Source organism: Protopterus annectens, chromosome 4.part0 (genome assembly GCF_019279795.1).
Source record: "Protopterus annectens isolate FY-2018-M chromosome 4.part0, PAN1.0, whole genome shotgun sequence".
NCBI classification, from domain to species: Eukaryota; Metazoa; Chordata; order Ceratodontiformes; family Protopteridae; genus Protopterus; species Protopterus annectens.
Window position 1 is genome coordinate 1,226,487,063 of NC_056733.1, and position 26,029 is coordinate 1,226,513,091.

Consider the following 26,029-nt stretch of genomic DNA (forward strand, 5'->3'; position numbering starts at 1 on the left):
TAGCAGGGCGGTGGTTGTGCTGTGTCCTGGCCTTTGATAGGACTAGGAAGAGGGCTGAAGAAAGCTTACCATTATTCCACCATTATTCCTGTTGTGATTAATGGTATCTATGAATGCTAGCAGGGCGGTGGTTGTGCTATGTCCTGGCCTTTGATAGGTCTAGGAAGAGGGCTGAAGAAAGCTTACCATTATTCCTGTTGTGGTTAATGGTATCTATGAATGCTAGCAGGGGGGTGGTTGTGCTGTGTCCTGGCCTTTGATAGGTCTAGGAAGAGGGCTGAAGAAAGCTTACCATTATTCCTGTTGTGATTAATGGTATCTATGAATGCTAGCAGGGCGGTGGTTGTGCTATGTCCTGGCCTTTGATAGGTCTAGGAAGAGGGCTGAAGAACGCTTACCATTATTCCTGTTGTGATTAATGGTATCTATGAATGCTAGCAGGGCGGTGGTTGTGCTATGTCCTGGCCGAAAACCATGCCATGTATGAGATATGAGCTCTTGATCAATAATATGTGTCATTAATTGATGGTGAATACATTTTTCTAATATTTTAGCAAGTGGGGATAATATTGCTATTGGTCTGTAAATGGATATGTCGTAAGAATTTCCCCCTTTGTGTAGGGGTATGATATAGGCAGTTTTCCAGATCAAGGGTACTAAGCCTTCTGAGATGGATCAGTTTATTAGGATTGAGACTGGTTTAGCTATTTCATTTGCTGCTAGTTTTAAGAATTCATTGGGGAGGGAATCTGCTCCTAGTGTTGTTGGTTTTAGTTGGGATAGTAGTTTTCTTATATAGGAGGTTGAGGTGGGTTGTAGCTTAAATGTGGGGCTGTTGTTAGGTTTGGTGGGGGCACTTGTAGTATTTGTATAGGTTTGGTTTTGGGCAAGGGCAAGTACAGTATCGAATGAGTTAAATGATTCAGCTATGTTTTCTTTTGTTAAGCCTGTTGTTGGTGGTGGGATAGTGTTTTTTCCAGAGTGTAGTAACCTGTTTAAGCCTGCCCAGATTTTTTTTGGATTGTTCGAGTGTTGGGTTTGATGGGTTATAAAGTAATTTATTTTATCTTGCATTACTCATTTCTTAGTAAAATTTCTTATCTGTTGGTATGCTTGCTGCGTTCCTGGGTTTTTGTTGGACCTCCAGGCTGTCCAGGCTCTATTCCTTTCTTTTATTTTTTGCCTTGTTTCCCTTGTTAACCATGGAACTGTTTTGGATTTAACTCTGGTAGTTTTTGCAGGGGCATGTCTATTTAGTATCTCTAGGAAGGTAAAGCTGAAGTGTTTGATAGCTTCGTCAAGGGGTGGATAATACAGTTGCGACCAGTTGTAGAGCTTTAGATCTTGTAAGAAGTTTGGTAAGTTGAAGTGTTTTTTGTTTCTTATTGTTTGGAATATGGGGGTTTGGGGGTGGTGGGAGTTATATTTGAGTAGGAAGATAGTTTGATGGTCACTTAGTGAGTCAGGAGGGGTACCTGCTAAATATGAGCAAGGTATTTTGTTTAGTAAAATTCAGTCTAAAAGTGTTTCTCTTTTACTATTTTTGTCGACTCTAGTGGGTTATTTGATTAGTTGAGAGAAGGTAAGTAGATTGATATGATTAGTGGCAGCCTGGGAAGAGCATGTGAGCCAGTCAATATTAAAGTCCCCTAATAGAATAGTTTCTTGTGGCAAGGTTTGTGATAGCCATTGTAGTAAATTTTCCATGATGGGGATATTATTGCCTGGGGGGATACAACCTGTTACTAAGTTGATAGTTTTGTTGTTACCTATTTTGAGCTTAGTTAAGAGTATTTCTGCCTTGTCCAAGGGGGGTAAAGTCAACTCAGTTTTAGCTATGGATAGTGTATTTTTATAAAGTAGAGCAATGCCTCCACCTTTCTTCTTTAGTCTATCTTGCCAAAGGATACTGTATCCAGGTGATAGGATCTCTGTATCTTTGGTAATTGGTTTTAGCCATGTTTCTGTTAAACTGATTATATCTGGGAGATATTGTGAGATTAGAGTATGAAGCTCATGCATCTTTATATTGATGCTCCTAATATTTAGATTTAGGAGGAGTAGACTATTTGCTGGTCTGGTATTGATTTGGGTTAGTTTGGGAGGTTGTGTATTAGTAGGAGGATTTGTATCATAAGGACCTGGGTTAGGGTGGATATCTCCATCATTTAATAGTTCATGTTTTTTTTTTGTTGTATTTTCACTATCTTTTGCAGTATTATTATGTATTTGTGGGTAATAACAGATTTGGGGTAGGTGTTGATGATTTTAAGAAGGGTATAAGTAGTGGCAATGGTGTTGAATAGGGTGGGGCTTATCGTTAGGGAGTATGTAGAGGGGATGGGAGAGATAATGGATGTGGATTTATGGGTGAGGGAAGAGTTGTTTTGTATTGAGTAGTAGTAACAAGTGATGTGGTAGGTAAATGCTAGGAGGAGTAGTAGGGTCATTTGCTGGAGGACGATATTCATAGTAATTGGCCTTGGTTAGTTGACAGGAATGAATTGGAGTGATGTAATTAAATATATGAAGGTAGTAAGGGTGTGATTGGTAACAGGAAATGCAGAGGGTGGGAAGGATGTTGATTGGATGTAAGTTAATTGTAGGAGGGACTGGACAGGTATAAGTGTAGTTGATGTGGGGGGTGTGGGATTTGAGGGTAGGGTAGGGGAGTGGAGTGAGCCCGCAGGGTGAACGGAGTGGGTAGAGCCAAGTAGTGAAGTAAGAAGGCAGGTAGTTGGGAAAACAATCAGAGATTTGGAAGGTAAGTTCAAAGTAAGGTATACGAGGAGGTCAGGGCCTTATAAGTGGTGAGAAGGGAAGAAAGATAAGAATAGATTCAGAGAGACAAGGGGTGAGTAAAGGTGGTACCAGAGGCAGGAATAAATCAACTTAGGCTTGAGGACTTGTTTTGTAAGAACAAAGTAACTGGTAGGTCACGATGTTATATTGCTCTCTAGTGGTTACTCCTTGTAACATCAATAGTGATATCACAGGTGGAGATTGACAGAGTTATATGGAAAGGAGAGGAAACAATAGAAAGCCAGGGGGAGAGTTAGTGGTTAGATTAATGGATGGTATAAAGGATAGTGAGTGGGAGACTATGGCTGCTGGTATTCCCGATAGGGAGCGCTTCCTTAGACTAATAAAAACAGGAATTAGTTGCAGTTGTAGGAGATAAAGAGCAGGTTACGCATACTTTGTAACTACTGTTCCTGCTTCCTAGGCCATTACAGCACAGGGACAACAGAGGTCCTTTTTCTGCACTGGGATGAGGTAGCAGAGTTTGATTATGAGGTCTGTTATTTCTGTAGGTCTTGGCCAGCCCGAGGGGCACAGTATCTGGGGAGATTTACCCTGGCAGTTGGGTTACAAGCTTTAAGAAGAAATGAGCAGAGGGAACAAAGTGTTAAAAGATACACAATGCAGAGACGGGCAATACTTTGTTTAGTCTTACAAGAATCTACTATAATGTTAAATGCTACACAATACTAAGCCAAGTAAAGACTTCCAACTGTTTTGCAATAATCTATTAGGCAAAATGTAGACAAACAAGCTATGAGAATTAGAGACAACGACAAAATAGCTAGTATTACATTGGAATATCTAATCGTTCTATTTTTCTGTTTAAAAGAGCCAGTTAGTGGACTAGGTATAGATGCTGGTCCTTATAATTAAAAGTAACATTCAGTTTAAACAGTTTGCTGACAATATAGTACCAAAAACATAGAACGTCAACCAGGGACCATTGAGCAATGCTCAGTCTGGAAAATAAGCAATAATGCTGTGAAGCATACAAGTTGCACAGACCATTCAGTAGCAATAACAAAACTACAATGTATCCTGAGGGTTCTCGAGATAATTGTTTCAGCAGTTAAGAAATGAAGCAATAGCCTGGGTGACTATTTCCCTTTGAGATGCCTGCCAAGCCTTAGCTCAATTTAAATTAACGGGCGCAAAGGAAACAATTATGCATTCAGATGCTTAATAAAAAAGAACAAAAACCTTTACTTGCACTGGCGTCCGTATCTAGTAAAAGGGAAGATACCAGTAGTGTATGGAGAAAAACATAGTGAGACTATTGGAATGCTGATGTAGATACAGTTGACTTACTAATAGCCTGGAAGCTAGGTACTAGATTCCAAGTGAGCTAGCAGCAATATCATAACCCGTTCAGTGCTCCTGTTATACTAAAAGCACGCGGACAACTAGTCTGATGCTAGTGAGAGACTTAGGTAGCTGGTGACCAAAATACAGGTTTTAAGTTCATTACTTGTTCAGCACTTCTGCTATACTAAAAATGCGCAAACAACTGAACTAGCACTAGCCAGAGTCATAAAAAGTAGCTGGTAACCAAAATACAGGTTGAGGTGCTAAAAAGGTTAGAAACCATGGGCAACCCTCAGAAAATGCAGTACAATTAATAACATATGCTCACTTAGCACTTTACAAAAGATAACCTTTGGCACAATTATGCAATAAACAGAATAGTGACTACAGTACAATGTGCCAACAACAGTATATGATCACAGAAGCATAAGTAATTAGGAACAGTTTGAGTTCAGAAACATAATTAAATAAAAGGTGCCTGTTTCTTTGCACCAATGTAAAAAGTAGTTAAAAAGAAACTTACTGCAAATTCTACTACCAGGGATGCTCAGCAGCAGGGAGTGGGGCTGGGGATTTCAAAATGGTGCCCTGAGGGAGAGGATGGATAAATAGGTTTGGGAACATGAGCGGATGTTGAAAGAGTGGGGAGGAGGGGTTAGTTAGGTGTGTGCGTGTAGGTACAGAGAGGAAAAGGGGGAGGAGTAAGGTATATGTGTATGAGTGTAGGAGCTGGGAGGAAAGGAAGATACGGGGAAGAAGTAAGATAGAAGCAGATAGTGTAATGGGGTGGTACGTGAGATGCGTAGGGAGGGGGGAGAAGTAAGTAAGGGAGATTAGATGGAAAGGAAGGTAAAACAGAATATTGAATACTTTATAACTATAGCACAGTGTGAGGTCAGGGGGTGGGGGAAGAGCCAAGTAGTGAAGTAAGAAGGCGGGTAGTGAGGAAAACAATCAGAGATTTGGAAGGTAAGTTCAAAGTAAGTTATACGAGGAGGTCAGGGGCTTACAAGTGGTGAGAAGGGAAGAAAGATAAGAATAAATTCAGAGAGACAAGGGGTGAGTAAAGGTGGTACCAGAGGCAGGAATAAAACAACTTAGGTTTGAGGACTTGTTTTGTAAGAACAAAGTAAATGGTAGGTCGTGATGTTATACTGCCCTCTAGTGGTTACTCTTTGTAACATCAATAGTGATATCACGGGGAGATTGAGAGAGTTGTAGGGAAAGGAGAGGAAACAATAGAATGCCAGGGGGAGAGTTAGATGTTAGATTAATGGATGGTATAGAGGATAGTGAGTGGGAGACTATGGCTTCTGGTATTCCCGATAGGGAGCGCTCCCTTAAACTAATACAAACAGGAATTAGTTGCAGTTGTAGGAGGTAAAGAGCAGGTTACACATACTTTTTAACTACAGTTCCTGCTTCCTAGGCCAGTACAGCACAGAGACGACAGTGGTCCTTTTTCTGCGTTGGGATGAGGTAGCAGAGTTTGATTATGAAGTCTGCAATTTCTGTAGGTCTTGGCCAGCCCGAGGGGCACAGTATCTGGGTAGGTTTACCCTGGCAGGAGGGTTACAAGTTTTTAACTACAGTTCCTGCTTCCTAGGCCAGTAAAGCACAGGGACGACAGTGGTCCTTTTTCTGCACTGGGATGAGGTAGCAGAGTTTGATTATAAAGTCTGTTATTTCTGTAGGTCTTGGCCAGCCCGAGGGGCACAGTATCTGGAGAGGTTTACCTTGGCAGGAGGGTTACAAGCTATTCAGGAAACCAGTGGGCCAGTGCATAATAAGGCACCTCTCCTTCTTTGCCCTGTCCTGCAATTATTTCCACCTATTATGGTATTTGTGTATTGGGCGGCCACGGTGGTGCAGTGGTTAGCATTGCCGCCTCACAGCAAGAGGTTCTCCGGTTCGATCCTCGGCTGGGGTGCCTTCTGTGCGGAGTCTGCATGTCCTCCCTGTGGTCACGTGGGTTTCCTCCGGGTGCTCCGGTTTCCTCCCACATCCCAAAGACATGCTGCAGGTGGATTGGACACTCTAAATTGGCCCTAGGTGTGCGTGTGAGTGTGCCTTCTGTGGAAGGTTGGGCGCCGGGCTGGCAACTCGACACCGTAAAACTCCACTGCCATTCAATGTGCGGACAGGTGATCCGCTGTGGCGACCCCTAACCGGGATAAAGCCGAAAGAAGAAGAAGAAGAAGATGGTATTTGTGTATTGCTGCTGTCCACCACGGATGTTAATCATACCTTGAGGGAGATAGTGTTGTCCTGTCAGGTATTGCTGAGTCCATACAGCAATGTAGGTGCCCACATAGTATTGTGGTGTGGGCCTGGACACTACTGCTAGTTCAAATTGATGGGACATTGGCTGTAAATCTACTTCTACCTGCTCTGAGGAGATTTATAGTCATATGTGTAAAGTTAATTTTGTTTGACCCTGACAAGGGGGGGCAGAGGAGACGGTGACTTGAACAGTGATGGCTATGTGGTCAGATCTTACTAAGGATGATGACACTGTAGGAGTGCTACAGTGGCTACTCATGTTGGTTATGACCAAGTACAGAATATTTCCACCTGTTGTAGGAGTGTTGACTAGCTGATCCACTGCATTGTCATTGACAAAGCTAAATAATCTCTGTGAATTCATGTTCAGGTGGTCATGCACACTATGGTTGGCTAGTTGAAGTCACCCAAGAGCAGGGTAGATGATTAAATCCTGACAAATTCCAGCAAGTCCCAATAGGTGTGGTGGGTGCCCATAGTCATGGTTGGAGGTCTGTAGCTAGCTATGATTTGAGTAGGTGTTTTGTCAACTGTTAACTGCACTTGGGATGTCTCCCATGTGTCATACTGTTTGACCAGCCTGGAGGTGTGTATGATAATGTTCAACATTCCACCACCTGTAGCTTTGCAGCCCTCCATCTGGGGTGCTAAACGTATGATGGGATGAGTAACCTGGCAAGGTTAGTGTGCTCTCCACAGTTACAAAGCAGGTGTCAGTGACTGCACAAATGTTGGCATCCTACAGGACAAGGTATGCTTGCCTTGACATGGGTTTCATGCTAAGACGCCTAGCTCCTGTTAGAGCAAGACATCTGCATAAAAGCACACATCACTGGTGGGCAAAGGCCAGAAAATAGGTTGATAGGTTGGTACTAGGCTATTGGCCCTAGGGTCTATACATGCCTAGCTATAACAATTCCCTGGTTATTTCTTCCCACAATATTTACTTCCCTGGACCCCTGTCTAGCAGAGTGACTGATGTGATCCATGGGGTGAATTTCCTATCTCCCATCCAATCGTCAAGGTTCCTTTTGAAGAGAGCCAAAGAGATGCTCTGCTTGACATGTATGGGCAGTCTATTCCAGAGTCTTTGGGTGAGGAACCTATCCCTCCTACATGTTTTGTTCATTGTGATGACAAGTTTTAGATCCCTGGAGCATGTGGCTCTGAGGGATTGGGATTTCTTTAAGTGTAGCATGTCCAACAGCTCTGGGCTTGACATGGCCTTGTGTGTTAAGCACGGTATTACTGTTGTGTTCTTAAACACGACTGTCTTTCTAGTTGCCTGCGGCTTATGTTAATTTGACCATATATTTCAGTTCCTCTCTGATTTTCTAGTTGGCGTGAGTAAGCACAAAATGATCATTTTGTGAAATTACTGCACTTCAACTATTTAAATTTAATGGCCATCCTACTGTACTACATAATACCAGAATAAAAACATGACCACTCCCTTTCAATCTATCTTGCTGTTTTAAAAATAGTGACTCTCCACTAAAACGTAACTTTTTAGACAGGTAAAACTTAAAAGTTACCTACTTTCACATCTAACTCCTCTAGTGCACACTGCATTGTTTAGGATAAACTGTTTTTTTCATCTTACATTTAAGCATCTATTGCAAGACCACCAGTTGCTGGAGAGCCCATATTCTGCCTCTCAGTAGTCATCTTGGGATTAGTGCTTCTGTTTTCTCCTGGTAAGAGAAGGAGTGCAGTTACATTATTTCCTGGAGACTGCTGATCACCAGAAAGCTTACAAACTGCTTTATAGGTGACAGCTTCGAATGCTTATATTCTGATCCTGGTAAGAGTAGGAGCAGAGTGCATTGATTCCTCACTCTTTCTGGTTGGAAAGTGACTGTCTGTGCTTAATGTACCTGATTGGTCTGGTTGCTATTTGAGGCATCTACCAGAAAAAGGCTATAACCCTGAAGACCCTTGCAACATCTGGAACAAGACTGTGGATCAGCAAACAGGCCATGGCCTGCTTCTCTTCTTGGGATTAGTGCTAATTTTGCTTTTGGTGAGAGAAGAAGCAAAGGAGTATTGCATCCTGACAGCTGTGCTGAGACCGACATTAGTAGTAGTCAGGCAGTAGCCATTCATGTGACTCCCCTCTTTTCATCATGCTTGACAAGCTAATTCTTTATTTTCAGTAAGTACTGTATGATTTCTTCCTACTTTAGAATATCTGCCTAAATACTTCATCCTTAAATTTTCAGGTACTATGTATCAGTTTCCCCTCAAGTGTTTGGCAGTGCTCTGTCCAGACTAAGACACTTTGGGTGACAATTTTCCTGTAAAAGGCTTCAGTATTTAATATATTGAGCTCATATCCAGGCATGTCTAAAGGTCAGTTCCCTGTGCTTTCTCTTGTTAACCTGGTGAACTTGGGTATCTTGAGGCAATGTAGCAACTGTCTTATGTACACAAACAACCCTCTCCTCTTACCTCCCAACACTGACTTGTGAGAGATGCACATATATAGCCAAATTGGAAGCCAAGCACTCTCCAGCCAAGACTGGATTAGCTATTCAACACCACATTCAACACATAGCCCTCCAGATCTTACACCACCACAACCCTCACATAGTAACACAAAACACATACCATAACAACTGCAAGCAAATACAATCTGAGGGTTATGCTACTCAGTGCTAGATGTCTAAAAATGCAGTCGCTCGAAGCACTCCTTAAAATGGAGAACATCACCATCTGTGCAGTGACCGAGACCGGGTTCAATGCTCTGTAGAGCACCCCAGCACTGCCAGGCTATAATTCATACCACACCGTTCGGATCCTAAACCTGGACCGAAGCACTAAAGGTGGTGGTGTCTCCATATTCATAAAGGATATGTACACCTCCAGACTAGTAGCCCAACATAACGTATCAGATTGTAGCAATCCAGGTTGTAGCTTGCTATAGATCCCCCACCATGTCCCAAGACCACCACTCCACATTCCTAAACACACTGGAAAATATTAGGGTACAACCCAATACCCTTATACTGGGAGACTTTAACTACCCCTCCATTAACTGGGAAAATTACTCATGTACCAACACACTTGCTCAACATTTTCTGGAATTCATTAATTCCAACTCCCTGGACCAACTCATTCTTACCCCGACCAGGGGTAGAAACATCCTTGACCTGGTCATTACTAAAATGAGCAACTCATAAAATCCTCCAAAGCTAGTTACGAAAATAAAATTGCCAAAGATTCCAAAGACAACCACAATGCATTCTATAACTATGTCAAGAATCTAAATGGCAATGCTCAGATCTGGTCTGAGCTAAAACAGAATGGCATTAAATATACTGATCCCAAGGATATTGCCAATATCCTGGCAGATCGATTCAGTGCCAACTTCACCCCCCTCTCACCCCCTAAATGGCCCATCTCAATACCGGAAGATTGCCAAATTCTGGTAATAACGGCCACACAGGTAAAAAACGCACTCTCCAAAGCTAAGAATACAGCATCAGTGGGATCATATGACATTCCGGGCTGTGTACTACATGAACTACAATATGAACTGGCACCTCATCTAAGTGCCATGTTTAATCATAGCCTCACCTAAGGTTTCGTGCCCACTGAGTGGTGCAGAGCTACAGTTATCTCACTCCACAAGGGAGGATCCACCTTGGATCCTGGAAACTACCGTCCCATCAGTTTAACAAGCCTTATCTGCAAGGCCATGGAGCGTATTATCATGGAACTTATAAACAAAGACATTGGCAATGTTCAAACACTGGACCCCACCCAGTTTGAGTTTGTGAAGGGCCGATCTTGTCTCCTGAACCTGATTGACTTCTTTGAATCAGTCTCCAGAGCCATGGACAAGGGTAAGGTAGTCCACGCAGCCTATCTAGACCTTGCCAAGGCCTTTGACACCATCCCCCACTCTGGAATCATAGATAAACTTACTAAGCTGGGCATTAATCCCTACATCACCCAATGGGTTGCTAACTGACTTACTGATAGAACCCACACTGTAAAAGTAGCCGACTCCAAATCCAGCTCCAGACAAGTGACAAGTGGAGTACCTCAGGGTTCAGTCTTGGGACCGCTCTTGTTTGGCATCTACTTCTCTGAAGTACAGGCCAACACTAAGGGACTCTGGCTATCAAAGTCCGCAGATGACTGCAACTGGGAGCCATTATTGAATCCCCAAATGATGTGGATACTCTACAAAAGGGCCTTACAGAAACAGATGCTTGGTGCCAGAGCCATGGGCTCAATCTCACTGCCAAGAAATGTATAGTTATCCCCTTTGGGAAAAAAACATGTATCTGTGAGTTACCACATAGGTGGCAGTACACTAAACACCGAAAGTGTGATAAGAGACTTAGGGACACAGGTGGGCAGTGGTCTCACCTTCGATAACCACATCGCTACAACAGTCAGGAAATCCTTCTATGTGGCACACCTCATCACTAAAGGCTTTTCATCCAGAAAAAAGGATGTCATTGTTCCACTGTACTCATCCCTCATTAGACCCATTATAGAATACAACGCCCCATTTGGTATGTACCTCTCAAGACATCTGCAACAACTGGAAAGGCCACAGAAATACCTCACTAAAAGAATCACAGGCCTAAAGCAGATGTCCTACTCTGACCACCTTAAAAAACTCCAGCTATACTCTGTCACATATCATCTACTCAGAAGCGATCTCTGCTTAACATACAAGGCCATGTCAAACCCAGAGCTGTTGGACATGCTACACTTAAAGAAATCCCAATCCCTCAGAGCCACGCGCTCCAGGGATCTAAACCTTGTCATCACAATAAACAAAACATGCTGGAGGGATAGGTTCTTGACCTAGAGACTCCCCAGACTCTGGAATAGATTGCCCATACATGTCAGGCAGAGTGTCTCTTTGGCCCTATTCAAAAGGAACCTTGACGATTGGATGGGAGAAAGGAAATTCACCCCGGGGATCACGTCAGTCACCCTGCCAGACCAGGGTCCAGGGAAGTAAATAGTGTGGGAAGAAATAGCCAGGGAATTGTTATGGCTAGGCTTGTATAGGCCCTACGGCTGATAGCCTAGTACCAACCTATGAACCTAAGAACCTATGTTTCTCTACACCAGTAATCAACACCTCCCTGGTCAGATCTGACCACAAGCTAATCACCATGGATATCCACATCCCACTCTCACACCCACTAAAGGTAACCACCGTAAAAAAACTTCTCCACAGCCAATTTTGGGCTTCTAAAAACAGAGGTGTCTAACTTCACGACACCCATGCAAATGGAAAATAGGTGCATGACTGCTGAATCATACACCAATGCACTGTATGAGCACATACACAAGTGCATGGAATGGGCCATACCAAACAAAACCAAGACACTCTCCTCCAAAAAAAGGAAGCCAATCTGCTGGTCCCCCATCATAAACAAACTCTACAACAGAAGGAAAAACTGTTGCAGAAAAGGGTGAATTTCAAGACTGGAATAACTCCCTTGTTAGCCTCAGCAAAAAACTGAGATCCATCATCAAATCCTCTAAAGCTAGCTACGACAACAAAATTGCTGCAGATTCTAAAGACAACCAGAACGCATTCTATAGTTATGTCAAGAATCTACATGGCAATACTCAGATCTGCTCTGAGTTACAGCACAATGGCTATGCATATACAGAACCAACTGATATTGCCAACATATTGTCCGACAGGTTCAGTGTGAACCTTACCCCCCCTTCCACACCCTAAAGGGCCTATCACAATACCTGAGGAATGCCAACTCCCTATTATCACAGCTACAAAGCTAAAAACTGCACTCTCCAAATCCAAGAATACAGCTTCCATGGGACCTGATAATATCCCTGGCTGCGTTCTACATGAATTACAAAGTGAACTGGCACCACACTTGAGTACCCTGTTCAATCACAGCCTCATTTCTATCTTTGCTCCTACTGACTGGCACACTGGTATGGTCATCCCACTCCACAAAGGGGGAGCAACTACAGACCCTGGGAACTACTACCCCATTAGTCTGACAAGTCTGATATGAAAGGCAATGGAACGCATCATCATGGACCTTATAAATAAGACATAGGGAATCTCCAAACTCTGGATCCACACAGTTTGGGTTTGTGAAAGTTAGATCATGCTTGCTCAAACTGATAAACTTCTTTGAGTCTGTCACCAGAGCTGTGGATGAGAGCAAGGTAGTTCAACACAGCCTACCTAGATCTTGCCAAGGCCTTCGACACATTCCCTCACTCAGGAATCATAGATATACTTACTAAACTAGGCATAAACCACTATGTCATAAGATGGGTTGCCAGGTGGCTCACTGATAGAACCCACACTGTGAAAGTAGCAGACTCCAAAACTGACTACCAACCAGTTACAAGTGGTGTTCCACAGGGATCGGTCCTAGGTCCTCTCCTATTTGGCATCTACTTCTCTGACATTCAAGCCAACACAAAGAGACTCTGGCTGACCAAGTTCACAGATTATTGCAAACTAGGAGCCATTATTGATTCTCCAACTGATGTAGACATTCTACAAAAAGGCCTCACTGACACCAGTGACTGGTGCCAGAATCATTAAGCTCAATGCCAAAAAGTGCATTGTCGTTCCCTTTGGGGAAAAGTTGGTGTCCATGAACTACTACATAGGCAGTAATCCACTAAACACTGAATGTGTGATAAGAGACCTGGGGACACAGGTTGACAGCAACCTCTCCTTTGATAACCACATTGCCACTGTAGCCAGAAAGTCCTTCTATGTGGCACATCTCATTACAAAAGGTTTCACATCCAGGAAGAAAGAGGGCCTATTATAGAATACAACACCCCATTTGGTATGTACCTCACTAGACACCTAGAAGAACTGGAAAGGCCACAAAAATACCTCACTAAGAGGATCTTAGGCCTTAGACATATACCCTATATGGACAGAATAAAAAAAAAACTCCAGTTATACTCTGTCTCTTATCACCTACATAGAGATGATCTCTGCTTGACCTACAAAACCATGTCTGACCCAGAGCTGCTAGATATGCTACACCTAAAGGAATTCCAATCCATTCATTCAACATGCTCCAGGGACCTAAACCTCATTACCGCAATAAACAGAACATGCTTTAGTGCAGGTTCCTAACTCAGAGACTTCCCATACTCTGGAACAAACTTCCCATTCATGTCAAGCAGAGTACTTCATTGGCCCTCTTTAAGAGAAATCTTGATGAGTGGATGGGCAATAGGATGTTCACCCCAGGGATCACTTCAGTGGCCTTGCTTGACAGGGGCATTGGGAACTAACTTTGGGTGGCATGATGCCAGGGAATCTTCTTGGGATAGGCTTATATAAGCTTCAGGGCTATTAGCCTAGTACACACCTATGAACATATGAGCCTATATACACATATAGCAGGCACAGTTAGTAAAACAGAGTAATAATACTACAATACTAGATTCTTTAGTCTAAAAAAGATAAACATTGTTGGAGAGACATGTATAAAACATCAGCTTCATAGAGATTATTAGTGTCTAGATGAGAAACATAAATACATTTTTATTATGTTGTATGTTTATAATTAATCTTATAACCTAGACCTAACCATACATCTTGATGGGCGAGAATAGTATGGTGGAGGTCTAACACAGCAGAGGATCTAACCTGGTGAGCATAGCCAGTTATTAATGAGATGCATTTTTAATGATTTTTTTAAACTGTGTGAAGGAAGAGATAGTAGGTATGTAACAGGGTAGAGTTTTCCAGATTTTAGATATATAATTAGAGAAGAGGGGGTCCCCTTCTGAATTATTAGACTTAGTTACTGTGAGAGTAACCTTGATGCTGCAGCTAAGAGTCTTGTTATTGGTGTATAGGTGAAGTAGGTTTTGTAATGCAGGGGTTTTTCTGGTTCATACAGAACTTTATGGGTCAGAGAGAGTTGATGATAATGCAGGAGTTGAGGAAGTTCCAGCCAGTTGAGCTGCTTCAAGAATGAGCAGTGATGAGATTTAAATGGGGAGTCAGCGTCGAGTCTAGCAATTTTGTTGTAGCAGAAGTCAAGCTTAGCTAGGTCTGCATTTCTCAGGTTGATGAAAAGAGGTGAGGCATAGAGGAGGGTAGATATAAGGTGTGTTTGGGCTATTGTAGCTTTTGTTTGTTGGATAAGGAATTGTCTATTACTATAGAGGGTAACTAGTATTTTGTGGACTTTTTTGATGGTCTGGGAAATGTGAATATCAAATTTTAGATTGTTATCAATCTTTACACCCAGGAGTTTAGTGTGCTCTGTGGGAAGGATAGTAGTTTTGTAACATGATATTAAACGTGGTAGTTGTTGAGGTGGACCTAGTAGGTTTAAAGAGCAGAAGTTTGGTTTTAGCAGGATTTACAATAAGTTGGATATTGGATAGCCATGTTTCAATAGAGGAGGAAAGATTATTGAGTTAATGTGTGAAGTTCCTGTACTGAGGAAGCTGCACAAATTAATGCTGAATCATCTGCGTATTGGATGACAGATGTTGTGGGAGTGGAAGAGTAGAGCTTATTGGCACAGAAGGTAAACAGCAGAATTGGGTACATATTGTAATTATTGCTGTTATACACATAGAGGATTGCTAGATTAACATGGTTTGTCTGGATATGCATTTTCTGTGTGACTTGACGTCTGATAGTGATATGTCTCTGACATACCTCTCAACTGTCCAGATGTTCACAGACTGCTCAGAGGATTGCCTGTTAAGTTTGATCTGTTCCTCAGTCAATTTCTGTTTTTGAGAAATCAGTATGATAATGTGAGGATTGTAGTCAGTAAATATTAACATCCATTTGTGTTTCAGACATCATATCCTTCAGGGATGTTATGTTAAAACAAAAACACCAGCAACTGTTTCAGTTTGTAACATCATTATGTGAGATATGTTCCTCTTTTTGTCCTACTGCCCCCCAAGTATGTCATGCTTTGTCCATATGTCTTGCAGTAAAAGGTTCAGAGGTATGGTATATCATTATTTTGTGACTGCACTCCTGATATCATCCCAGTGACTTAGTAGACTCCTAGACGTGGTATGTGGCAGTGGCCATAAATATGGTCCCATACTCTGGACATTCTGTAGAAATCTGGACAGTTGAGGGTTATATATGCCTGGCCATTGTTAACAGACTGCCAAGACTGTGTGTAGCAGTGTTGTGTGTAAATGTTTGTTGGGCTGAGTAGGGAGAGTAGCAGATGTGAGTGTCATAGATCCTTTTCTATCTGACTGTGCATGCTGCTACAGCTGCTGGTAGTCAAGCAGGTGTATATGCTTGTAGGGGCAGACTGAGAAATGCCCTGTAACAAATCAGGATTCCTAGTACACTGTGAATAGGGCCACCATATGCTGGTGTAGTGTGTGACTGGCAATCAGGATATGTTTGTCATTCTACTCTAGAGTTCATTTCAAGTACTAGTATGTTGCTGTGACTGTGATGCAAATGGTTGTGGGTGGATATTTTCACACCAATATCTGCTTTTCCCTACAGTTCCATCCCTGTAGTGCATGATATATGCATGGGTAATTCCCCAGACCTGATGTGGGGTAGTGGCTTATTGGTCTTACTGTGGTTCATAAGGTGCTGGGTGAAATAGTTGGCAGCTCTCACTGTTTTTTCTCTTCTGTTACATGACTGCAGTTATATCTCTCCACTGTCCAGATGTCTAGATACTGTCTGGATGCATGGCTCATATGCATGGCTCATATGTTTGGTCTGTTCCCCATAACTTTTGTGGATTTCTGACAAATCACTGAAATGATGTGAATATTGACATTGGTAAATGATGATAGTCATTTGTATTTCATAGGAGTTATAATTATGTTCATAGGTTAGTACTAGGCTAACTTGCCCTTGTGAGCCATTTTAAGCCTAGCCAATTATCCCTTATGAGACTCAAACCCTGCACCTTGTATTTGTAAGGCAGACACCTTAACCATTAGACCACCCTCCTTACCCCCTGAAAGATCTTCAGACCTGAAATATATCAGGAATTATATGTTAAATCAAACCATGCTACTCTAGCATACTTCTACATATATTTCAAGGATGTCACTATAGTTTGCCCTTTATACCCCCACTTTGTCAGGCTTTTTGCAGATGTCTTGCAATAAGAGGTTGGTTATCTATCTATATATATATATATATATATATATATATATATATATATATATATATATATATATCTGTATATATATATATATATATATATATATATATATATATACATATATATATATACACACACACACACACACACACACACATATATGTATATATGAATACTATGGATATATATTTTTCCCTAATGTTAAATGACTGTATTGCATGATATGTTAGTAAAGACATTACAAATTCCTACTGCTCAGATGGTGTAGAAGTACGTTGCTCTGGTGTAGTGCGCAGGGTCCTGGGTTCAAAACTTGGTAATGATGCATTTTTTTTTCATTAATTGTTTCATTGAAACATCTTAGGGACAGGGTAAACCAACATTTATATGATGTCAAGAACAAGAATACATTAAATGCCATACCTAAACGCATTATGGAGTTTACCACACACAGTTTTAGCTTTAGAGTTTTACAATCAGTCATACTAAATGTACGAGGAGGAGATAATAATAATTACTTATAAAGGATTGAGCTTAGGTGGATTTTAAAAATGCAAGCTCATATTTACCCAGGACTTAATAATGTATGTGTTAAACCAGAACTAGATGCTCACCGTTTTAAGAGTAATAATGTTTGAATTGCTTTTAATTTGCTGTTAATTTGCTGCTAATTGATCAATTGTTAAATCTGATCATTTGGATTTTACTATATACATGCTATGAGATGATATTTGTTTTAAGGATCTGATGAAGCATAGTTTGTTTATGTGAAAGCTGTCTGTTTTTACTCTCCTTTATTAAACTGGAAACTTCAGCCATGGTGGTCTCACTGGGTTTTTGTTACATTTTTTTCATTAATGTTAAATGACCATAATGCATGATATATTTGTAAAAGCATCGCAAATCGTTACAGCTCAGATGGTGTAGTGGGACATTGCTGTGACTGTAATGCACAGCATCCTGGGTTCAAGACATGGCAGGGCTGGTTGTTTTGTTGCGCTGAACAAGGGCTGATTGAGACAGAGTGATTAAGGCACTTTTAAGCAGTTGTAAGCAGGTTTATGTGGTTTTGCATGGAGCTAAGTGATGCTAACAGACGGTTAAGGCCTCTTAGCTTCACTTAACACTGCTTGCTCTCGCTTCCACCAGCGCTAATTTTAATTAAAGAAAAGGAAAAAGGGTGATAGGAAAGTGATGAAATGGGGCAAGCAGGGGGTAAAATATTAGGAAAAGCAGCTAGGGATGTGCAGAATGGGTGTAGGAATGTACCATAGCGTTACATTTTTTCTGCAGCAACAGCTGTGAATAATGTGTAGAATTTGGAATTTACAGCCTCACACCCCACAGGGAGGGGTGTTGGTTGACAGACATTTGTAGACCAATGTGTGGGTAGATTTATTAATTTAATTGTACATGGAGGTGAAATGTAGAGCTATATATGGGGCAATGATTTTTTTTTGTGGGACAGATGCCCTTTTTTTAGGTGAGAGTGGGATGTTGGGGAAGGGCTGTAGGTAGGTTTGGGGAGGTAGGTTGAGTAGGATAGGTAGCATTTGCAGACAGAAAAGACACACAAGATAGCAGACATGGGTGGTATATGACACATGAGGGGGAGTAAACACCTTGGACGGAGAGGGCGGTTGGGAATCAGAGGCCCATGAGCACCCAAATGGATACAATAGGACTGAGGTCCCCACCCATGGGCAGTCACCACTGCAACTTCACAGCCTCAAAGGTGGCTGTGTTGGAGGCTGGACAAGAGGGGCAGCCTGCCCCTTGACATGTGCCAGGCTGCCCTCCATCTGGTGGAGCTGTCTACCCAACTCAGACTGGATGATGCTGAGCACCATATCCCAGAACATTCTGTGGGTGATAGGCTCCTCTGAGTACCTGCACTCAGGGGAGGATGGGCCCCATCCCCTGAAGTGGTTCCATCCGAAGGTGGTGCAGGACCAGCAGAGGAGGATGTTCCAGGTTGGGTCCCAGACATGCTGGGACCTGGCGCCATGGCCAGATGGGGTGGGTCATGGGATCTGCTGGGATCTGCCTTCCCAAACGTGCTATGGTGTTGTGGTTTTCCCAGATATATCAGTTAGCCATGTACAACACATTTCAAAATTAGTTATAACAGCATGAATGGGTGTTCCAATTAACCCAAACCAACAGATTTAAAACAGTTGCATAGCAAACAGAACACATGCATAAATGGAACAACAGTAATCATTTTAACAGCATCCAAGTTACATTGATGGCAACAGGCCACCAATAATAGCATTTGAACAAGGTATGATAATATGCAACCAATGAAATATATGAACAATAATAGATCACATGTCCCAACAATAGGTTTTGAGAACAACATACCCGTAGTATACAAATAATATTTATTGATGCAGATAATGGCTGTGAGGAGAGAAAAACATCCACTAACTACTGTATCAGCTTCTATTTTTCAGAACAGTACTGCTCAATACTCTACAGGTCTGCCCACACTTTATGTCTACCTATGGCCCATAGCTTCTGTGGCACATACATACCTGTTAGACTGTCAACCTGAAATGGTATGGGACAGACTGGGTGAACTGTGGCTACTTTACTGGAGGGGGCTTGTACATGTCAGTGTTACATACTCGCCAAAGAAGGGGTACCCTGCAATGATGTGTGACTCTGGGACTAGCATAGTTCACCTGGGTTCCTATCTGTGTCCAAGGTGATTGGCAGCAGTGACCACTAGCCATGACAGCATGACACTTGAGTGACATGTATCGGGAAGAGGCATGGTGTATGTACCTATCCTGCTGACATTTGCAAGCATGGGGTTGGACAGTGAGTCAGTTGTACATGATTTATTGTTATACCCTTCAAACAGCTACTACAAACATTTTGTTACCTGTAAGACCTGTGGAGAAAATATCTTTTACCACTATATGACCGTTTCTACAAATATTCAAGATTTCTTCAGTGTATATATGCACATATCTCAGTACCACTCCCTGGATTTGAACCATGTCTGGGTGTGCTAAAATAAAATACAACACTGTTTCTCATTACACTGAGCTACTGGGGAACTGCTGCTTCTTGTTTTCCTTTGAATTTCTACCCAATACTCTGTGGATTAGACAGTCTGACCTTGTAATCCTGAGATTCATGCATGACAGGTAGTTACTGTACTGTGTAATAATCCTTTGAAATTATACAATCTGGAAAGCAAAGGTTAACATAAAGCACTGTAGCAGGGGACACACTATGATATATTTGACATTAGTATTCAGGGTTCTGATCTTAGTGCATAACATATGTCATATTTCATGTATATCTTGATTTACAGCTCCACAATCTACTGATTTTAATACTAGCTGATTATCAGAACAGCCTCTGTTAACTCATGCTGTCAAAGCCATATTTTCTGAGCAGAACCTGTACACATCCTATTTCTACAATAACATACCAAAATAAACACAACAGTTGATGGTTTAGGTTTTTATTGTACTTATATACCACAGTGGTCTACTACTGCATATGCTGTACATGACTATTAGTCTGGCAAACCTTTATTTAATCATTAGATACAGAACACAGTAAACAATTGAATCCTTATTTATTTCATTATATACTGCAAGGTAGATCTGTACTCACCAGCCTGTTGGCACAGCATTGTCAGTCTGTATGCCTGGGCCTCAGGATTGCTATCCCTCTCCACTGCAGCTGTAGGGGGAGAAAACAAACATTATGCATACCTGTCTATCACATACTCAGGCTAGATTTTGGTACAGCTATATCTGGGATACTTACAAACCTGCTGGATTATCGTTGTCCCGAGCATCTTGGATCCAGTAAACTAAAAGCACCCCCTTCCTTCACTTTAGGTCACCATTGTGATGCCATACCTGCTCACCAGTTAGAGAGATGCCAGTGGCACTAATGAGATCATGTGCCAGATGGTCCCAGGCCTTCGCTTTATACTGTGAGCCCTGGTACTGGCCCTGCAGCAGTCTGTCATCATGGTTTGCTACAAGGAGCCCAACTGTGGCTCTGGACTCCAAAATGCCAAAATGATGTGCTGAAAGCACGAGCCTTCACCAACACCTGACATAGTTCCTACTCAGAGAAAGCTACAACAGATTCTGGCTGTATTCCAGCCTGTGCCATTTAAATAAGGCTATATTCCTGCCCTTTGTCGTCAATGAACCATTTTGAAAATACTAAGGTCAGCTAAGCAGTGTGCAAATCCACTAAGCTGGGTTGAACAGTGCTTAAAGGGGTAATTGCTGAGCAATTGCTTAACCATGCACAAATCTGCTTAGCTGAGCCGACTGCTGCTTAGCAGTTACATCTAAGCAATGCTTAAACCAATTGGGCATAGTTGAGCACTGCTACCATTGCTCATTTTTCATTTTTAGGGAATATCAGAATAATGACTTTTAATTAATCATTACTGACATATTAGTAAGTGTACATGATTTACTTTATATGATGTCCTTCTATGTGCTTTCATTACATTACCATGGGGTGTGAGTATACTGTATAGGACACTTGTGTATACATGGGTGATTTCACATGTTATAAGCACTCACACTTCCACTGTATACCAGATACACTTCCCTGGTTGACAAATATTAATTACTACATAATTTAAAATAAAAATAATAATTTTAACACTGCTTTCCCATGTAAACATATGAGCACCTGCATGCAAAGCTGGGACTCTAAACACTACGCTAGCTGGGTGGTAGGATTTTAGCTGTATATTTTTATTTATCTCCTGTGGGATGTTTAAGCAATGCTGAGCAGAGGGCCATAACATGCACACCCACTCAGCTATGCTTAAACCTACCTGAGAATGGGGAAAAATATTTAATCAACCCACTTTATTTACATGTATCTGTACTCCTCTTCTGTCACAGTAAGGGAAATTGTAAGTAGACACATATGGACAGATTTTAATTATTGTTTTTACAAACTTAGAAAGTGTGATTGTGGTTTTCTAGAAAATCATTGTCAAATCACTCAGGGTTTAAGTCAAAGCATACTGACACACATTTGGGTTTCAGACTTCATACCCTTCAGGAAATCCATGCTAATGCAAACCTTTTATTCTATCAACTTTCCATGTTTGCAATATTTAAAAAGTGTCACTATTTTTGGGCCTTGAACCCCCCCCCCCCATTATTTATGGCTTTGTACAGCTTTCTTGCTCTAGGAAGTTGAGAGGTATATGAGGCAGGCATCTGTGCTTTCTGCGGAAACCAGTACAGTTGAGGAATATGGCTGTATGGCACTTTGAAAATGATAGACATTTGGGTTTCAGACTTCATACCCTTCAGGAAATCCATGCTAATGCAAACCTTTTATTCTATCAACTTTCCAAGTTTGTAAGTGCAGTAGTTAAAAAGTGTCCCTATTTTTGGGCATTGATCCCTCCATTATTTATGGCTTTGTGCAGCTTTTTTGCTCTAGGAGGTTGAGAAGTATGTGAAGCAGACATCTGGGCATTCTGCGGAAACCTGTACAGTTGAGGAGTATAGCCGTACGGCACTTTGACAATGCAAAGTGTGTGTGACAGTACCTGCCACACACCCCCTGCATTGCTTCCTATTGGGATGGGTGCTTTTAGTGTCAGCAGATAATGAAAGCACTTGCAAAGTACACTGAAAGCACTTGCAAAGTGCCATACGGCACTTTGACAATGCAGGGCAGTGTGACATACTCCCTGCATTGCTTTCTATCAGGACTTCCAGATTTCAGTGTCCATGGACACTGAAAGTGCTTGCAAAGTGCCATACGGCACTTTGACAATGCAGGGTGAGTGTGACAGAACCTGTCACACACACCCTGCATTGATTTCTTGCTCCCCTATCTATTTCAGTGTTCACAGACACTGTTTTACTTATTTTATTTAATTTCAGTGTCCATGGACACTGAAATACTTTTAAAAAGTGCGTCACTTTCTGAGTGCAGGGGGCATGTTAGATGTGCATGCACTGCTTAAACACGCCCCCTGAACTCAGTACTGTCCATGTCAGTTTAGCCTTAGGAGCAGCGTGCCTTCATGAATATGCAAGGCACGCTTGCTGTTAAAATTAAGGATACATTGACACAGTTCACCACGTGCAGGAACAGCACTGTTCCTGCATGGAGTTTATTAAATCCTGGGGTCTGTTTTTCAACCCTTATTAACCACTATCCTTGGTTGTTTGTCATTCATATTTTTATGTATTTTCAGGATGTCAAAAAAAGTTTTGCATACATTGTAATTTTTAAAATATTATACTATACAATAATAGTATAAAAACAGTTATGGTATATAACTATCAATTAGTCTAGAAGCCTTTTTTTCAGTTTAAATATACTCTTATATCCTGACTCACTGTTCAAAATCTGAAACATCTCCTACTATAGTCTTTTGTATTCATTAATACAATGGCACCTCCTTTGTCAACTTTTTAATTTTCACATCACTATTGTTATATAAATTATTGAACATATGCCCTTCCTTACAAGATAAATTAAAATAGTTGTTAAATTGTTGGTTTGACAGTAAATTGTCATATTTTTTGTTCACATAGATTTAAATATGCAGATAATTCCAATGCAAAAGGCAGATTTTATTTTGTACTTCGCTTTGTAAATTCACCAAGATAAGAAATAAACTTTGCTGTTTAGGAATAAAATATCTTTCACTAGAAGGCATATCTAGTCATCTTTTAGCCTGTACTCAAAAGGTTAATACTCCTAGAAAGGTCTTGTTGTTACACATTAATAATAGCATTCAGTGTAATTGTTCCCTTTCTTGTTCCACTGTCTTCTGATATTCTTGTTCATTTTTACCTCTCTGGAACTGTGGTTTTGGTGTAAGTGCCACAACTTTCTCCTACATCCTTATACCCTCTGCTCCTTCTTGATACAATTTCATGGATTTAGAATTCCTCTTGGTATTGGCTGGCCACTATTTGTCCTGTCAGTACATTCCCTGATTCCATGTATTGGTTGATGTTTCCATATTATTAGCTTGATGAATATGTTCTCTTTGCTGGGTGAAACACTAGTAATGGATTGTACAGACATACTATGCTATGCAAGGACAACAGGCAGTATTTATAGTCATTTCCCGAATGCATTATGGCCTTTCAAGCTATGTGCAAATGAACACAGCTAAGTAGCAATTCATAGAGGCAACTTACATCAATGCATGATGGCTGTGAAATAAGCAAATGAACTCATAATGAGATGTAAATGAGGAATGATGTAAAAACAAAAAAAAAAAAAAGAGGCAGGATAAAGGTGCAGGCCAGTAACACTCAAAAACTTACAAATAAAAGTACTAAAATTCCACCTTACTAACATGGCAACCAACTCCAGAAAGGGAGTAATCTCCTAATATTGTAGTAAAAGACCACCAAATGGTGCATTAATACATAATGAAAACCACAGCTGTGTGAAGTACTTCTGCAAACACAAAAGGAGTGGTGGTGGGAGAAGACTGTTTATTGGAGGTGCATGCAAAAAGGGAATGACAATTACATATGTGGTGTTTTTCTGCTACTATGAGGGACCTTTGGAAGTATTTGGAAGGCCTATGTGTAGAGGCTTATGGGAAAAAAAGTAGATTTGTGGTTATTTTGCTTGTTTGGGATTGCTGAAGAGATGCCTAAATGGAGTAGGAAGGAGAGAGCAAAAATGCAGTTGGTGGCAAGCTGGGTAAAGGAATGGGAGGATGTGAAAGTTAATAGGTTGCACAAATATAATGTATGACCTTGTGTGAGGAAGGTAACATGGGGAGAGGAGGAAAAGGCTGGAAAGGAGTTGGGTAGTGAATGGTGAAGAAGAGAAGGGTTCCTATTGTGTGATCGCAGAAGCATTTTGTTTAATGTGTTTTGATCTAATCTAAAAGAACGAAAGGCAAAATAGCAAAGTGGCTTTTCAGCGAATTCTTTCCCTGGGAAAGAATTTGCTTGGTCGCTTTCATTATTTTGCCATTTCCGGCACTGTAGTGCAATCTCGGAGTCTATATATTTAAGTAGGGGGGTGTGGGGTGCCCCCCACATTATGTAATATTTTAAAGCTTTTTTTGTTTGTTTTTTTTTTATTTTGGAACAGCGATTTTTCCCTTGGAAAAAATTGCTGTTCTGAGATTTCAATGTAAGCTTTCATTTACATGGGGTTGATTAATTATCGTTCGCTTTTGTAAGCGTGCGATAATATAACATAGACCCGAAGAGAAGATCATGGATAAGGTAGACATATTGTTGGAAAGGAGTTGATTCGATTTTATGATTAGGATAAGGAGTCCTTAAGAGTAAAAAGGACAACTGTAATTTGGGAAGACAGAAGGTTAGTGAGGTAAGAAAGGATCTTAGGTTAGGTGGGAACCATGCAGAAAACTGGGATATAGAAGTATTTGTATGAGACTGTGTTCAAGAAAGGTGAACAACACAATTCTGACATAGTTAGCTACATGACTTTCATTACCTATAATGAAGCTATCTGACGAAGTTGTATGCTTAAGTTGAAGAATCAGGCAGAAGGGTGAAGGGGAAAAGTGTATATTTTCATTGTGGTATATGTATACATTTACTCTTTTGCTTTGAACTTACTGCTCAAGCTTTTTGCAGTGAAATGAAGGAATTGATTTTTGCATTTAAGAATCAGAATTCTTTTTATATTATTATTAGTATTAGTATTATTACCTGCATTTAATATAAATATGATGCTTTTAGACTTTAGACCTCATGCACAAGTCATTATTGTAGGTAACAGTTGTTGATGTCCTTGCTATACTCACAATAAGCATAAATTATCTTTCCCTGCTAAATTTAGCAGGACGTTAATGTTGGTATACTATATATTTGATTTGGGGGATATACTGGCTCCATTTACACCACTGTTATTTATTCACTACCATGTAGTTCACTACACTCAAAGCCATGCTGAGAGAATTTTCATTTCAATGTCTCTTAAAAATATGTTTGGGCATTTAGTGCAATCCTGCATACCATGTCAGACCATCAAACTTCAATTAATATTCATATTCAGATATCTTTCAAAATGTGCCCTCCAAATTCTGTAATTTCCTTTAAACACAGACTGATTTCAATTCCTTAGGTTATGTGTAAGTAGGAAAAAAAATGTATATATATATATATATATATATATATATATATATATATATATATATATGTATATATTTGGATTCATTTAAATGTTATATTATGGTAAACTTAAAATGTGGGCTATAAACAAACTTACCTGTTCAGATAAGAACAAGGTTACAATCCCGGACTGCTTGACCTCTGTCTTTCAGTCATATTTATACACAGACTGCCTTCAAATTCTTAAACACAGAATTCAGTTCATTGTATTAGTTAAATATTTAATTGTATTTTTGTAAAACTAATTGCTGTGTTATCAATACAATAATTTATTTGTGTTTTTGTTGTTGGTGGCACACTGATCAATATTGATCAATTTCAGGCTCATCTAGGTATTCTTGGAGTCAGATGTGAAAATGGCTAGTAAATATT